At 42.6% G+C, this 18,885-nt stretch overlaps 1 protein-coding gene across 1 annotated transcript in view; it reads left to right on the top strand.

The window, feature by feature from the left end:
* Window positions 1-1,760: 1,760 nt before the first annotated feature.
* Window positions 1,761-18,885, top strand: part of FAM163B (family with sequence similarity 163 member B) — a 112,753-nt gene continuing 95,628 nt past the window's right edge. The window contains exon 1 of the mRNA XM_073541153.1: window positions 1,761-3,590. The gene's annotated coding sequence lies outside the window, so the exon portion shown is untranslated. The remainder of the gene's footprint in view (window positions 3,591-18,885) is intronic.

Below are 18,885 nucleotides of genomic sequence, written 5' to 3'. Positions count from 1 at the left end.
TCACACGGCCAGCCTCCTGTAAAGAGATAGCAAAACGGGAGGAGGCAGATTTTGAGAGATGTCATCACCACCAGCGATGGCATCTACCTTTCCAGCCCATGTTCAGAGGACCGGAAACATCCAAGGCGCAGAAAAAGGAAAGTGCTGGTACCTACCCCCCTGTTCGGGCTGAGGAAAATCAACACCTTGGCGCCGAAGTGTCCTCTGTGGCCGGTATTGGTACCAACATCTGTTTGGCCGGCAACGTTTCGGCATAGGTCTTGGTTTCTGGGACCAGTCAACTGGAGAACGACCAGTGAAGACAGAAGCATCCGAACCAGCCATGGAGGTGGGACTACCTCGATCCCCTGACACCTGGGAGGCCTGGAAAAAGAAAACATAGTAAGTGGACATTTCCAGCAGTACGGAGTATTGAGACGTGAGATTCATGCAAGTTTCTTGCAAGTGTGACCCCGGCCTTAAATTGAGAGTCAGGTGCTAGTGGAGGAGAGCTCAGACAGAGGAAGTGCTCGACAGTGACAGTGTTTGACAGGTTCCAAGAAAGTGATACAGCAGCAGCAAAGGGGTCCTGTCAGTACCAAGTCTCCAGACAATATGAGGACACATCTTAAGTCTTGTACAGATCCCAGGGCAGTCTCGGGTCTAGGGCCCAAAAAAGGAACTGGGTGCCATGTCTCTGTTCCTCCTGTGAGGAAGATGCTAGTCGGGTCCCAGTGAAAAGAAAAGATGGTGGGTCTCAGGAAAGCTGTTATGCCAGATGTTAGGTCCCTGCTACCAACAGCTGTTGAGGTGGGGACAGGTCAGAATGGAGTGAAGGACCGATAGTACACTGGAGAAAGGGAACATTATCCGGAGGGGAGTCTGTCACACCGTATGTAATCGAATTGTACAGTAAAATTAAACCTGCTGACCTAAGGTCTCCTGTCATGTGTGCAGCTGAATCCGGTCCCATGGAGGTAACAAGGGCTCGCGAACTACAAGTGAGTACAGAAAGAATCCCACAGCACATCACACTCATGTCTGACTCCTGTTTAGAAGAGGAGTTTCAGGGAAAGAAAACTCAGTTCCGGCCCACAGCAACCGGCCCTGTTCCCCCCTTCAATCGCACCAGTCACATCTATAGGGCAAGTCTGGGGTTGCATGGACGGTACTCTGCGCCTCCATGGATAAGCAGCCCCGCTGCCTTCTGCACCACAATGACTGCTGGCTAGCTCGTGTTCTGCTGTGCAGCTGGGGGTCTACGGGGGCTGCGCCTTGTCACACCAGGCATTATAAGTGATGATGGACCGCAGCCACAATAGGGTCCATGGGATCCAGCAGAGTTTATGATGCAGTTAAAGGGGACATTCCTCATTTCTGCATGCTGACATCTCAGTCTCATGTCTTCTGGTGGGCTGTAGGTAGTCGGTCCAACCCAAGATGGTCTCTCCAGTAGGCAAAGGCTGGTGGAGGGGAAGTTACCCTCATGCCCCTATTTTTGGTGTGTACTTCTGAAAAAAAAGTTCAGTTTTATGCTCCTTTATCCCTTTCTATTCCTGTATTCTTTTGCAGCAACATAATAGGAGTGAGAAGGTGACTATCTCCTTTCCATGCATGCACTGATATATATGAAACATGCATTCACAAGAGCGGTGACTTTGCGTCATGCCCGTCCTTTGCTCACCCCGAGCAGAGCCCTATGACGTCAGCTGCCAGTAATCAGCAGTAATCGTCACCGCTCGTCTCTCCCTGTGCTCGGCGCGTCCTCTTTCCCGTGATCTCTCGTGCGCGCCCGCGGAACTGGATGAGCGCGCGACCCGACAATAACATTTGCAGCAGCACCAGCAGCGAGAGAAGCAGCAGCATCCCGGAGCTAGCATCAGTGCCAGCAAAGACTAACCCCCCCGCTGCGGACGGAAGGAGGACCCCCAATATATCTCTGTAGACAAGGTACCACCACAAGACCCCTTTGAAGACATCAGACCATCACAAGACACAACACATTACTCTAAGGACAGGACATCACTCCAGAACATCAATGCATGCAGGGCAACAGAAGCTTTGCACTTTGCTACAGACCCCATCCCCTTCCTGAAAACTGAAGATCACTCCAAGACAAGAGTTCATTTCATTACTCCATCTCTGAGACCACAATATCTCCCAAATACTTTTTTTTTGCAAAGAGCAAAGGACCTCAGTACTTTACAGCAAGTGGACACTGACCCAAGTTCTGCACTGAAGACAGCCCTAAAATAGTGGAGAAGACAAGTCATCAACCTAGGACATCAAAGTGGTTTGGCAAGTGTAGGCAAGGCAAAACCTCCAAATCTAACAGGACCCCCCCAGTTTTCAATGAAGAATACCATCACTTTAGGACTTATCAAAGACATCAGAGCCTTCAAGACCTCACTCACATAATTATTCCAAGGATCTGGTATCCCTTCAGAACACCCTTATAGCTTCTCAGTACTTGCATATAGAGGTAGACCAGGGCGACCATATACATACTGGTAGATCAAGGCAACCATCTACTTATTGGTAGACCAAGGCAACCATCTATCTAGTGGTAAACCAAGGAAACCATCTATGTAGTGGTAAACCAAGGAAACCATCTATGTAGTGGTAGACCAAGGCAACCATCTATGTAGTGGTAGACCAAGGCAACCATCTATGTAGTGGTAGACCAAGGCAACCATCTATGTAGTGGTAGACCAAGGCAACCATCTATGTAGTGGTAGACCAAGGCAACCATCTATGTAGTGGTAGACCAAGGCAACCATCTATGTAGTGGTAGACCAAGGCAACCATCTACATATTAACAGACAAAGAAAATCATCTACGTAGTGGTAGACCAGCGTCATCATCTACATAGTGGTAGACCAAGGAAACCATCCTCGTAGTAGAACACCAATACAACCATCTGCAAAGTGGCAGACTAAAACAACGATCTTTGTAGTGGTAGACCAAGATAACCATATACATTGTGGCAGATTAAGGTGACCATCTACATAGTGTTAGAACCAAGACAACTATCTGCAGAGAGGTAGACCAAGGGCAACCTTATGTGTAGTGGTAGATTAAGGCTACCATCTACATAGTTGTAGACCAATGCAACATCTTCGTACTGGTAGACCAAGACAACCATCTACTTATAGGGTATTGCTTCATTACCCCAAGTAATTATAAAAGTTGGAAACTCAACAGTCCACCCCAACCAGTCATGGACTTGTCAAAACTTGTAATTTGTGTATATCTACCATCATTGCATTGACTTTAGGCCCAACAAGAAGACATGACCCAATCACTCTGGTCCTCTCACAGCTGATCCAAGGAACTCATCACTCTATTGCACAATTTGCTGAGATCTGGACACCAATCCTTGTAAAGAAGTCTTCACACTTTCTTCCATGCACCTGTCACCAGAATGGACCCTGCCTCTCAAGTCTGAGCTACTCCTCTGCCAAAACATTAGCTCCAACGCTTAGTATTTCTAGGACTTTCTTCCAGTGAGGTCTGCCTACTAAAAAACCAAGGACGCCACGCCACATTTCAGCCTCATGGTCTGGATGCTGGACCTCACATAACAGCCAAGGGTCTTCCACTGTTTAAAGGTGAGGAGCTCTCTCATGTAGTGGTCACCTTTAATTGGAAAATCTACTGTAGAAAGTGACCCCATAATTTAGAGTTGCGGTCTCCATTTATTGCAGACTGATGGACTGCGCTGGGTATAATGTATGTATAATATACACAGATTCTGCTTCCAGAATGAATTCCCTATCACCCAGCCTCCTTAATAGAATTTCACCTTGATGACCTCCTTTCCGTTAAATTCCCTCTGGAGGGGAAAAATAAAACTTCATTATTATCTCTGAAACATTATGGGGTGATAGGTCACTCATATGCTCCATGGTATAATTACTAGACTGGATTTAACTCTTTCATGAATGATCCACTGTATTTCCCTGTAATAGTCTGATATATCCTTGTCCCTTTCCTATTAAAGAACAATAATAATGGTAATAACAAACCGATTAGTATTAATGATAAATCATAATAAACACATAAAAAATAATCAATTAGTGTAAATAATAACGATTGTTTACTGTTAATAACAATGATAGTGACAACAAATAATGAGTCACAATAAATAATAATAATTATACCACTGCTAATATACTTAAAATATAGAAATCATGGTAATCTTGATAGAACATAACTATAATTAAAAAAAAATATATTCTTCCTGCGCTAGAGTGGATTTTTTTTTAAAATTTTTCAATTATTTCTAAATAAAAGAAATCTATTAAAATAACTGTCTATCAATATGAATAATAAATACAATAGTTGTTAAAAATTATTAATAAATACAACATTTGACTACTACTTTTTTATATATATATATATATATATATATATATATATATATATATATATATATATAATAAAACCTATGTTGACTGTGGAATGTCATACCGCATCAGTAGTATTGTATGTGAGTGGGTCTGTTAGTATTTGGATTGCATTGAAGTGTCCTTCAAACCTCTCGTCATGAGCTTCAACTAAATGGTCCGGTCTACTTTGCAGGGAATTAATGGTCTGTGTCAAACATTCAAATGAATGGTCTGATTAGTGGCGTTTTTGGCATCATCTTGGCTATTAAGTCAAGCATTTTGGCGACAGTTTAAGGAAACATAGAAATTATTATGATATTTATTATTATTATTGTTATTATTTTATTATATTTATACATTTTGATTTTTTTGTTACTTTTTTATTTTGTTTTGCCTATAAATATACACAGATACATGATACATATATATGTGTGTCTATATATATTATATTTTTCATTTTTTTTCTTTTAACAGTGTGATATATATATGTTTTATTTAGTAGCTTGGCAATGCATTATCTCGTTTTGTTCTGTCCGGCGCTTACGTCTTCTCCTTATTTGACGGTGAATCCATTAAATCACAAATAGTAACCGAGCAGCGGTATCATGTATATCTGCAAAGGTCAGCACATACTGCCATAAAATGCATCGCTTCAGATTATTTACGCCCCCCATGAATTATTCTGCTTCCAGGAATCAGATAGGATGTGGGGGATTAAGGTTACGTTTTTCACTCTGTGACCTGACAAGTAAATGTCGCCATTTAATTAGGCTTTATATATAGTGGGGAAATAGGAAATAAAATAAGTAATTGATATACTTCCGATTTTACAAGTTTTCCCACCTACAAAGAATGGAGAGGTCTGGAATTTTTATCGTAGGTACACTTCACCTAAGAGGGCAGAATGTAAAATTTAAAAACAGAAAATCACGTCGTATGATTCTTACATAATTAATTTGCATTTTATTGCATGAAATAAGTATTTGATACAATAGAAAAACAGAACTTAATATTTCGTTCAGAAAACTTTGTTTTCAATCACAGAGGTCAGATCTTTCCTGTAGTTCTTGACCAAGGTTGCACATACTGCAGCAGGGATTTTTGCCCACTCCTCCATACAGAACTCCAGGTCTTTCAGGTTTCGGGGCTGTCGCTGGACAACATTGAGTTTCAGCTCCCTCCAAAGATTTTATATTGGTTTCAGGTCTGGAGACTTACTAGGCCACTCCAGGACCCTGAAGTGCTTCTTATGGAGCCACTCATTAGTTGCCCCAGCTGTGTGTTTTGGGTCATTATAATGCTGGAAGACCCAGGCATGGCCCATCTTCAATGCTCTTACTGAGGGAAAGAGTTTGTTGGCTAAAATCTTGCGATACATGACCCTCATCCATCCTCCCTTTAATACAGTGCAGTCGTACTGTCCCCTTTGCAGAAAAACACCCCAAAGTTTGATGTTTCCCCCACCATGCTTCACAGTTGGGACGGTATTCTTGGGGTTGTACTCATCCTTCTTCCTCCAAACACAGCGAGTGGAGTTGACACCAAAAAGTTCTATTTTGTTCTCATCTAACCACATAGCCTTCTCCCCTGCCTCCTCTGGATCATCCAGATGGTCATTGGTGAACTTCAAATGGGCCTTGTCATGTGCTGGTGTGAGCAGGGGAACCTTGCGTGCCCTGCAGGATTTTAATCCATGACCGCGTAGTGTGTAACTAACGGTAATGTTTGAGACTGTGGTCCCAGCTCTCTTCAGGTCATTGACTAGGTCCTTCCATGTACTGGGCTGATTCCTGACCTTTCTCAGAATCAACCTTACTCCACAAGGCGAGACCTTGCATGGAGCCCCAGACCGTGGAAGATTGACAGTTATGTTGTGATTCTTCCATTTTCTAATAATTGTGCCAACAGTTGTTGCCTTCTCACCATGGTCCTTGCCTATTGTCCTGTAGCCCATCCCAGCCTTGTGCAGGTCTACAATTTTGTCCATGTTGTCCTTAGACAGCTCTTTGGTCTTGGCCATGATGGAGAGGTTGGACTGTGATTGTGTGGACATGTGTCTTTTATACAAGTAAAGAGTTCAAACAGGAGCAATTAACACAGGTAATGAGTGCAGAGTAGGAGGCTTCTGAAAGAAAAACTAACAGGTCTGTGAGAGACAGAATTCTTGCTGGTCGGTAGGTGATTAGATACTTATTTCATGCAATAAAATGCAATTTAATTATGTAAAAATCATACAATGAGATTTTGTGTTTTGTTTTTTTTTTTTTATCTTTAGATTCTGTCTCTCACAGTTGAAGTATACCTACGATAAAAATTACAGACCCTCCATTCTTTGCAGATGGGAAAAGTTGCAAAATTGGCAGTGTATCAAATACTTATTTCCACATCTGTGTGTATATATATATATATATATATATATATATATATATATATAATTTTTTTTTTTTTTTTTTAAATAATTAAAACAGTGGGGATTATAACAGTATAATATTATATATAAAAAATAGTATAGCGGTAGTTTTGGATATTATAGGACGGTATAATTTGATGTTTTATTGCAGAATGGAGGAGAATCATACAGTCCCAGGTCTGGGATGTTGTAGGACATGAAAAGGACTTTCATTGGAGATGGCCCTCAGGACATTGTATTGAAACACCATGTGCAGCAAACAACAGTCCTTCTTACGGTAATTCTCTGTCCCCAGGCAGCCATAGGTCAGACAGAGGGACTATGCTTTCCAATGAAGCCTCAGGGAACCTGTGACAAAATGATAGCTCCGTAGAGACTAAGTAATGTGTATGGGGGGCTTTAATCGATTAGACTTCGTAACCTGCACTTGCACCCAGTTCTAATTATTTTTGTACTTTGGGCTTAGCAATGCAAGGAATGCATTATTTGTGTCTTCCCTGCATCTTTCCGTATACAGATCACAGGCAAACTAGTGGCCATTATATCACAGCTATCAGCCATCTTCGTGAAAGGCGTTCCCTCTCAGAATTCCTTTTTGCCCCCTTCAATAAAAAGAACATGTGGAGTCATGAAGGTCTTAAAGAAGTTGTCCTTTTTATAAGAAGGGTACATTCATAATAAGCTGATCACGTGGTCTCCAGTGATAAGATATAATGTGTAAAGGAAACTGGAAATAAGTGTTCCTTTTTCTTGCAACGCCCCCGGTGGACAAATGAGGTAATGCACATTGAAATAACGGGGTTGTCTTGTGTCATTTATGGATTTAATGGGTCTTCTTAAAGAGAGAGAGAGAGACGCTCCATTCCGGCTAATGTGTTTTTTTTTGTTTTTTTTTTTTTAACAGACATCCCCTTTAAGAGAGTATAATATTATGTTATGAAATGGTGCCAGGATGCTCAATTAGGATGCAAAATTTGTGAGTCATGAACACATTTTTATATATATTCACTGGGACTCCGGCTATTATGGCTTCATGTGCTGTCTGTGTTTACTCTGCGGCACACAATGACGGCATGCGGTACACATGAATGAGCCCCTAGTGAGAGAGCCACAAAAAGAAGCTCCCGCTCTGGCAGATCCAGATCGACATTTCACAGGTCGGCATGTAATCCTACATCTCCCCTGTAGTGGCCGCTGTAGGGAAAATCATTACGTAGCATAAGGTTCTGCTGATGACATCATGTGATCGTTGGGGATTTCTGAAGAAACCGTAGCCGCTAACCCTGTGGGAGTTGTATTGGGGACCATTTTGATCATCCATGTTTTCCAGCTCCAGGCATGATTAATAAATGGCTAATAAGCGTGAATACTAAAAAACCTTTTAATATGTCTTGGCCGGTCAATAAGTACCTGTCCGTCTTCAGAAATATGTAACTTTTCTTTAACCTGGTGTAAATGCTGCTGTTCTCCTGAATCCGGCGTTGTTTTTCTTTTGTTCTTGTTCCTCACCATTCCTGAGATATGGCTCCTTCTTCCCTATATATAAATCTAGTCTTGTTAGCCAAATGGGTGTCATCCTCAAGAAACAGTCCACAAAAGTAATTGAGGACCACGCCCACTTAGTTAAATGGACTACCGGGAAAAGAAGGGCCTTTCTCAGGAATGGAGAGGCGTAGGAACAAAAGGAAAACAACGCCAGATTCAGGAGAACAGCGGCATTTACACCATTTAAGAAAAATACATATTTATGGCAAGTGACCGGTCCCCTTTAAGAGTTCTTGCCTTTGATTTGAAGAATTTCTTATCTTTTCCACCCTCTCTAAGGCTATGTGCACACGCTGCGGTTTTGGCTGCTGCGGATCTGCAGCAGTTCTGCAGACAGTGTACAGTACCATGTAAGTCTATGTGATTTACAATCTGCTGTGCACATGCTGGGGATTTTTAGCTGCGGTTTTGAATCCGCAGAAAGAAATGACATGTCACTTGTTTTCTGCGGATTCTGCTGCGGTTTACCATCTCCTCCATTGTAGAGGTGACAAACCGCAGGGGAAAACCGCACACCAATCCGCAGGTAAAACCGCAGGTCATTTTACCTGATACAAATCCGCAGAGCAATCCGCAGCGTGTGCACATAGCCTAAGCATCAGAGGGAAGAAAGTGACCAATATCAGCTTGATAATCTTCTCTCCGGGATGGATCCTATTGCTCAGTCTTTGAGGGTATGCCCCCTTGCTGGTTTCTAGGTCAAAAATAGCAAAAATGTAATATTCCATAAAATAAATGTTCGTTTTGTTACGTGACTTGTACTCATACCCTGTCTATAATAACTCCTTAAGATCCAAGCAGAGGATCAGGAGGAGAAAAATTCTTGTAACTGAAAAGAAGCAGGTCTCTGGATGAAAGTAATTAGCCCTTAAATCTCACGTACCCTTTTGCTTATGCAGAGCGAGGGGAGCCGGAGACTGACGGAAAATAATTACATTCAGTAATAAAAAGGGAAAATTAGTGACAGTGATATATGGCTGCCCTGTTAATTATTCCTGACATTCAGGCTACGGCGTAGTAAACTGCTAGATGGAAGCTGGATGTCATTACATATCGGCACGGATGTGGAAAAATTGCATTTTCTATATAGTACGACATCCAAAACCATTTAAAAGAAAAACATAAAACTCTACATCACTGAATATTTTGTGCTGAACAGGTAATAATTCCATGAAGCAACTGCACCAGACTACCTCTATGAGAAGACCACCCCACTATCCAGACCAGATTTTTTTTGGCGGTGTTGGGTTCCATGACCGCCATTGGTCATCTCAAAAAGGTATCACGCTGTGTTCCAGGATATCCCATAGATTTGCATTTTTAGGGTATGTTCACATGGGGCGGAAACACATGCTGCGTAAAAAATCTCTGCGTTATCTGCTGAGAAATTGCATTTTCTATGTGGATTTCACCCTTTGGAAATGTTCACACTGAATTTTTTATGTTTATTTTTTAACTGAAAATTCTCTAGCAAAAACAGCTTAGCGAAAAAAACAAGTACAGTACTTTGGTCCTTTTTTTGGCGTGTATTTTTTTAGTATATAGTTTAATTGACCAATTAGACCAAATTTATATTTTTTTTTAGCAGAAAGAATTAACATGTTGCTTACTTTTCCACTTGAAGAAAAAAAACAGCACAATAGGAGTTTTCCCCATTTAAATCAGTAAGAAGCTGATTCTAAAATTATTTGAAGAGGTGTAGAGCGTTTTCTACTCCAAAATCCACATGCGAAGCCGTGTCAAATACTCTTTGAATGCACTTCCTAATGATTTAAAAGGGAAAACGCCTTGCTGTTTTTTTTTTTTCACTTGGAAAATGAAGTAAAGGGTCAAGTATTGCAATGTTTTACTAGAAAAACTGCTCCAAAGTTTGTCTGCTGATTCAGCTGAAGCAGAAAAAAATCTCTATACACGAAAAACTTGTAAAAATGACACAAAAGATGCAGTTTTTTTACATACTGTACATTTTTCAACCAGAAAAAATAATGTAAAAAAAAAATCTATCTGGAGATACTCACTTTTTTTTTTTTTTTTACAAGAATTTGACTGCAGTTTTTTTTTTTTTTACATTTATCTGCTTCAGCTGATACAGTAGTCAAATTTGGCACTTTTTTTTTTTTTTTTTTTTTTTTTTACACCTAGCATCCAATTTACATCCGAATGCAGTGCAATTGCTATCAGACTGCAATGCAATTTTAACATGAGCTTTTACATAGAGCACGTCTCTGTCATTTACACATTGTTTTCAAAGGAAATATTTGTCAAAACACACATAGATAGATAGATATGGGATAGATAGATACTGTATATAGATGTGTGTGTCACACACACATATATATATATATATATATATATATAATATGTGTGTGTATATTACACAGATAGAAGAAAAGCTGGCAACTCAGCAGCCGCGTAGTGTAAAATCACAGCAGGAGCCGACAGGATAGAAGAAATGGATTACATACAGTAAATACAAATAGAATAGGTAGATGTCAGTGACAAATACAATTAGTGCAGTGTGTGTACAGCTTACTGCACATGTATTTAATTAAAAGATTTTTCAGAAAAAAATGGCGTGAGCTCCCACGCAATTTTTGGAACCAACAGAGGGAAAGCCGACAGCTGGGGGCAGATCTTTGGAGACTGGGAAGGGGGTAATACCCATGGAGCTTCCCAGGCTATTAATATCAGCTCACTGCTGTATACTTAGCCTTCACTGGCTTTTAAAATGGGGGACTCTAAAAAAATTATGTAAGTTCGCCTTATAATTAATAACCAGCAAAGGCTATGCAGACAGTTGCGGGCTGATATTAATAGCCTAGGAAGGAACCATGGATACTGCTCCCCCAGGCTAAAAACATCAGCTCTCCGCCGCCACAGAAAAGGCGCCTCTCTCTCTCTCCTTCCCCAGGCAGCGGTTCCTTTAAAATTCTTCCTGTGACGGATCCGTTAAAATAACGGTCCGGTGCCAAACGTTGTGGTCAGTACAGGAACGGATCCGTTATCCGCCATTTTAGCGGATTTTGACTGACCAAAAAAACTGTTGTGTGAAACAGGCCTTACTAACCCCATAGTGACATTGTATGAAAACACAGACACTCAGAATAAAGTCCTTTAATTGAAAGAATGATACAGACTCCTTTAATAAATCTTAATGAAACCATACGTATGACCTCGCCCATTCCACCGACTCACTTGTCATCTGCAAAAGAGTTAAAAATAAAAAGACAACAATATTCTTCACCTTTCCGCAGAGATGATGATAATTCATTTTTCCCACAACAAGTCTAGCACTGCTATATCTAGATGGCAGGATGCATGATGTGACCATACAGCCTGTCATCCAGCAGAGACACTGGGCAGCAAGTGATCAGTGTCTCTCTGTGAACTCCTATTCCCTGTCTGAGGGCACAATGAGCGTGAGAAAGTTCTCCTGCTCGCGGTGCCGTCAGACAGGTCCTGGGAGTTCATAGTCAATGAACTCACATCACCTTTCTGACATCAATGCGAACGTCGTTGGAAAATTTTCTTCCTATCTAATATATATATATATATATGTCACTGACCTCTACAGTTGTGCTCAAAAGTTTACATACCCCAGCAGAATTTTTGCTTTCTTAGCCTTTTTTCAGAGAATATGACTGATAACACCAATTTTTTTTCTCCACTCATGGTTAGTGGTTGGGTAGAGTCATTTATTGTCAATCTACTATGTTTTTTCTTTTTAAATCATAATGACAACCCAAAACATCCAAATGACCCTGATCAAAAACTCGCATACCCTGGTGATTTTGGCCTGATAACATGCACAGAAGTTGACACAAATGTTTGAATGGCTACCAAAGGTAACATCCTCACCTGTGACCTGTTTGATTGTAATCAGTGTGTGTGCATAAAAGCTGAGTAAGTTTCTGGGATCCAGACAGACTCTTGCATCTTTCATGAAGCCACTGACATTTCTGGATTGTGAGTCATGGGGAAAGCAACAGAATTTTCAATGGATCTATGGGAAAAGGTAGTTGAACTGTATAAAAAAGAAAGGGATACAAAATGATATCCAAGGTATTGATAATGCCAGTCAGCAGCGCTCAAACTGTGATTAACAAGTGGAAAATCAGGGGCTCTGTTAAAACAAAACCACGGTCAGGTACGCCAACAAAAATTTCGTCCACAACTGCCAGGGAAATTGTTCGAGATGCAAAGAAAAACCCACAAATAACATCCAGCTGAAATACTGGACTCTCTGATAACTAGCTGTGTGGCTGTTTCAAGATGCACAATAAGGAAGCACTTGAAGGAAAATGGGCTGCATGGTATAGTTGCCAGAAGAAAGCCATTACTGGGCAAATGCCACAAAGTGTCCCGCGTACAATACGCAAAAGAGTACAGAGACAAGCCTCAAAACTTCTTGAATAAGGTAATTTGGAGTGATGAGACCAAAATTGAACTTTTTGGCCACAAACATAAATGATACATTTGGAGAGAGGTCAACAATGCTGATGATGAAAGGAACACCATTCCTACTGTAAAGCACGGAGGTGGATTGCTGAAGTTTTGGGATGTGTGAGCTACAAGGGCACAGGAAACTTGGTCAAAGTTAAAGAAAAGATGAATGCAGCACGTTATCAGCAAATACTGGAGTCAAATTTGCAATCATCAGCCCAGAAGCTGCGCATGGGGCGTACATGGACGTTTGAACATGACAATGATCAAAAACACAAGGCCAAGTCGACCTGTCATTGGCTACAGCAGAACAAAGTGAAAGTTCTGGAGTGGCCATCTCAGTCTCCTGACCTCAATATCAATGAGCCACTCTGGGGAGATCTCAAATGCACAGTTTATGCTAGACAGCCCAGGAATTTACAGGAACTGGAGGCTTTTTGCCAAGAAGAGTGAGCAGCTTTACCCTCTGAGAAAATAAAGAACCTCATCCACAACTACCACAATAGACTTCAAGCTGTCATAGATGTTAGAGGGGGCAATACATGGTATTAAGAAATGGGGCTTCACCCAACCACTAACCTTGAGTGGAGAAAAAGTTTTGGTGTTATCATTCATATTCTCTGAAAAAAGGCCAAAAAAGCAAAAATTCTGCCAGGGTATGTAAATTTTTGAGTACAACTGTATGTATTCTAAGTGTGTGTGTGTGTGTGTGTGTGTGTGTATATATATATATATATATTCTATCTATTCTATCCTAACCTGTCTGTGATTTTACTGCATGCAGCACATGAATTGCCTGCTTTTCAAAAGACACTGGTGCGTAAAAATCGTACAGCACTCCCATGGTCCGAGTGCTGGGTGATTTTCTTTCTCGCGCCCATAGGCTTATTGGAAAGTCTCGGACGAGTTTCGGTGACAATCGCATGCTGCGATTTTACATGCACGCTAAATACGGCTGAGAAAATAAAGGCTGATGTTAGCTTCCCCATAGATTAACACTGGGCCGAGTGCTGTGAGATGCTTCTCATTCATTCATCAGTGGTTTACAGGCGGGGCGGTAGCATTAGCACCGCTCCCGGTTGCAAACTGATTCTCCCCCAGATATGAATTACTGCGTGAGACACAAAACGCCGGACAGGTATGGTATATTGTTGTTTTTTTTATTTTTTATTTTTTTTTACAGGAGATCGAGGGCGTCACATGGATTAGGAGAACAATAAAGATGGAAAACTGTGTTTATTGTTTTATTTCATTATATACTTTTTTCTGCCTGTGTGTGAGTTTATTTAACCCTTTACAAACGTTAGGATTAGTAATGGATAGGTGTCTTATTGACACCTCTCCATTACTAAGCCAGGTGTAATGTCACCTTACAATACAAAGGTGACATTAACCCCTTATTACCCCTTATGCCACCACTGCAGGGCAGTGGGAATAGAGAGGCAAAGTGTCGGAATTGACACATCTTACAGATGTGCCTTTTCTGGGGTGGCTGGGGGGCAGATGTTTTTAGCCAGGGGGGGGTAATAACCATGGTCCCTTTCTAGGCTATTAATATCTGCCCTCAGTCACTGGCTTTCCCTCTCTGGCACAGAAAATTGCTCGGGAGCCTACGCCATTTTTTTCTGTGAAATCATTCTTTTATTAGATACATACATGTCCCAAATTTTACACACACATACTACTAACAGTATTAGTCACTGGCATCTATAAGTCTAACTGTTCTGCATGGATTTACTGTATGTAAACCAAACCATGTCTCCTATCCTGTCGGCTTCAGCAATGATTTTACAGAAGCCAACAAATGAATTATGTTTTGAAGATTATTTGGTTTTAAAACTATGTGTACAGTTGTGTATTACAGTGCGATTTTTAACATGAGCTTTTACATACAGAGAACTGCTGTAAAACCTCATGTTAAAATTGCATTGCATACGCATGTTATACGGATGTTCCGTGGAAAAATTGCACAGAAATCGCATTACACTCGCATGACACTCACATGACACTCGCATAGCCCTAGTCCGTTTTTTCGGTCCGGAAATCAGACTGTTTTTTTTCTCACATATGGGTATGAGCCCTAACCCTGGAAATCTCGCCCTAAGGCCATGTGCACACATTGAGTATTTGGTGAGTTTTTTACCCCAGTATTTGTGAGCCAAAACTAGGAGTGGAACGGTCAGAGGGAAAGCATAATAGAAACATTTGCACCACTTCTGCATTTTTCACCCACTCCTGGTTTTGGCTTACAAATACTGGGGTAAAAAACTCACCAAATACTGAATGTGTACATGTGGCCTAACTCTGGAAATCTCATCTTAATCCTAGAAATTTAACCCTAATCTTAGAAATCTCATCCTTAATCTAGAAATTTCACCCTAATCCTAGAAATGTCCCCCCTAAGGCCGGGGTCACACTAACCGACGCAAAATACGGTCCGTATTTTACATGCGTAATACGGATGAATGACCCCTAAATAGTGCTCCAAATGTCATCCGTAAGCAAGGTGTGGTCGCGTATTTTGCGCATGTGAGCATCCGTATGTAATCCGTATGGCAAGATTTTCTCGCAGGCTTGCAAAATGGACATTTAACGGTTTTGAGGCCTGCAAACTATTTAAATCATTAGCCTGCACCCTATTTATTGCCTCAGGAACAGGTGGCTGCCTCCATTCTGTCCATTTTTAACCTTGCCTTCACTAGGTGTGTTGGTGTTGTATGTGCAACATGGCAGACAGTCTGACTTTCAACACAACTGAGCAGGTTCTCTTCAACTGGCTTTTGTCTCGCCGCTTTGGTCAACCATAACCAGTGATAGTGGATCCGCGGAGGAGGAGACGCATGTGGGTCCATCCACTTTTGAGGCAACGACTCACAAGAGGTAATTTTCACCACCTCTATTCTCTGCGGGAGCATCCGGAAAAATTTTACCAAAACTGTCGCATGAGCCTTGCAACATTTGATCTACTCTTTGAGACAGTGCGCACTGGGATAACCTTTCAGGACACAAGGATGCGCAAAGCTATATCTGCAGAGGAGCGACTTCTACTCACATTACGGTATGTACTACACAACCACATTCTCTATGTTCATGATGTGTTGCCCAAAGTATGTATTTTTTGCTTTTAGGACTAAGTTTAATGCCCTCATCTTATTCCAGATATGTTTAAACTTACTGACCAGAATGTTATGTGTAATATGTACTGAATATCACTTAGTCATTGTGCGACCAAATATATGTGTGTTAGTAGATCTGAATCACTAACAAGTTTGGTATATATGTACCTGGTCTTTTGTTAATTTGTGCATTCTAAAATGTTCCATTTCTGTTGTTCTTCAGCTTCCTGTCCACTGGCCTGTCTTATGCCGCCCTCCACCATGAGTTCCTCATTGGAAGATCTACCATTTCTGGCATAGTCAGGTCGACATGTAGTCAAATATGGACAAGACTACATCAACTCATCATGCCCGAGCCCAGGATGGAAGACTGGTTGAGGATATCAAGGGACTTTGAGGAGGACTGCCAGTTTACTAATTGTATTGGGGCCCTTGATGGCAAACATATCCGGGTGCGTAAGCCACCAAATTCTGGCTCACAATTCTTCAATTATAAACAATACTTTTCTGTTGTATTGTTGGCTCTGGTCGACCCTCAATACAAGTTTATAATTGTCGACATTGGGGCCTTTGGAAGGACGGGAGACTCTCGAGTCTTCAATACTTCCATTATGGGTCGGCGGCTACGCACCAACCAGTTGACTCTACCACCACCACGCCAGCTACCAGGCTCCACTCAAGAATCAGTCCCTTATGTCCTTGTGGCAGATGAGGCGTTTCAGTTAACGCGCAATATCATGAGGCCATATCCCCGGCGCAACCTGGACTACCGGCGCAGATCACGTGCTCGGCGACTGGTGGAGTGTTCCTTTGGCATTCTTTGTGCCAAATGGCGGGTACTCCAGTCTGCCATTCAGCTGAGTGAACAAAATGTAAATGAAGTAATTAAAGCATGTGTCGTTCTTCATAACTTCACCAGGAGACATGATTGTTCCTCCTCTGCTGGTGTTGTGCGTGGGTCGGACAATGTGCGTAGGGCGAGACCACCTATCAACCCTCAACGTAGACCGCTTTCTGGGCTCAAAGTGCGTGATATTTTCACAAATTACTTTATGTCACCTGAGGGTGAAACTTCTTGGCAAGAGCATGCTGTGTCTATGTTATAATTTTTTGGTTTATGTGTGTCTAAATATATATATTTAAACCCCTTATGATTGTATGACTGTTTAATTGCATTGGTAAGCCTATGTTAGTATGCTGACACCTTTTTTTTTAGAATTGAGACAGAGACGTAAAATGTAGTAGACAATTGTTTACTTTTGCCTTATTTGTTTTTTTTTAGAAAAACATTATTGCCATAAGATTAATGTTGCAATGGGCCAAATTGGCCTTTGTGCAGATGTGAAAATTGGGAACAAATAACATTTTCTGACAAACAAAACAACCACAAAAACATTAGCCAATACCAAAATGGCAACATTATAAATTTTGGTAGGTCGGGGGAGGAGAAGGCGGAAGACCAGCCTGTGTTTGCTGCTGGCTACTTTGCCTAACTTGGCCATCGCCCTGTGTGGGGGCATACTGTTGCCCATGATGTGGGTAGTGTACTACCTCCTGGGATTGTGCTTGGTACTGGCCAGAGTGATACTGGCAGTGGCGGATTATAATGAGGTCAATTTGGGCAGTTGCCCCGGGCCCAGTGGGGTTAAGGGGCCCACAGCCCAGGCCAGTAAATTGCCCCATTATAATCCGCCACCGCGCAGGGCCGGATTATAGGCAGGGCAGGCGGGGCTTCAGCCCCGGGGCCCCCACCACAAGAGCTTCTAAGGGGGCCCCCACCACATTCCTGCTGGCTGCTGCAATGGCATTCCATCTTCTCCCCACCTAAAAGTGAGTGACCGTGGGGGCGGCATTATGTGCTCTGCTACCAGCAGCATCTACAAGTAGCGTGAACGCTGATGCTGCTGGTAGCGTGCAAAGGCTTGTGATGAGATCACAGGAGGTAAGGTGTCAGGGCCCCCGATCATGTGACCCCTGTCTCCTCCCCTCCTGTGACCTCATCACAGGTCCTGTGCGCACAGCACAGAGCACTGAGAGCAGCCATGTATGTGGAGTGCGGCTCTGCGGGTGGAGGTCGGTGCTGGAGGCCCCATTATCCTCTATGTGGAGTGCGGCTCTGCGGGTGGAGGTAGGTGCTGGAGGCCCCATTATTCTCTATGTAGAGTGTGGCTCTGCGGGTGGAGGTAGGTGCTGGAGGCCCCATTATTCTCTATGTGGAGTGCGGCTCTGCGGGTGGAGGTCGGTGCTGGAGGCCCCATTATTCTCTATGTGGAGTGGGGCTCTGCGGGTGGAGGTCGGTGCTGGAGGCTCCATTATTCTCTATGTGGAGTGCGGCTCTGGGGGTGGAGGTCAGTGCTGGAGGCCCCATTATTCTCTATGTGGAGTGCGGCTCTGCGGGTGGAGGTCGGTGCTGGAGGCTCCATTATTCTCTATGTAGAGTGTGGCTCTACGATTCGTGACCCCCGTCACGTGACGAGGGGGGCCCACAGAGTCTGAACTGCCCCGGGCCCTGGCTACCCTTAATCCACCCCTGGATACTGGAGAGGGGCCTCTTGTTGGGGCTGGTAGGCCTGTGTCTCATACCCACCAAAATAGCCATGTCGTCCCCAACCGGGTTGGGACCAGCCTCCAACACTGGGTGGCAACAAGTGGCCATATTGGTGAGGTTGGCTAGAGCCAGACATATGTGGCTGCTGTAGGAAAGGTTGGGTAGGGGGAGGAAGGGGGTGAGGTGTAGGCCCACGTATTTGAGGATCCTCAGAGCCTGCTTGAGCAAGTATGTGTGTGGGGTGTCTAAGGCGCATCAGATTCCTGGGGGAAAACTGCCACCTCTCCAGATATTCAAATAACTCACACCTGTAACTGACGTCACTGAGGCTGCGGGGAGTCCCCGGCTGATCTGTGAATGAACTAATGACTGTGGGAAAAAAGTCAGAAACTTTCCCACGGTAATTAGATCACCTACAGGCAGCCATTGAGGCTGCGCAGAGCTGAATCAATT

Source organism: Dendrobates tinctorius, unplaced genomic scaffold (assembly GCF_039654945.1).
Source record: "Dendrobates tinctorius isolate UK_male_01 unplaced genomic scaffold, ASM3965494v1 ptg000120l, whole genome shotgun sequence".
NCBI lineage: Eukaryota > Metazoa > Chordata > Amphibia > Anura > Dendrobatidae > Dendrobates > Dendrobates tinctorius.
This window is presented reverse-complemented; position numbering and strand designations above follow the sequence as displayed.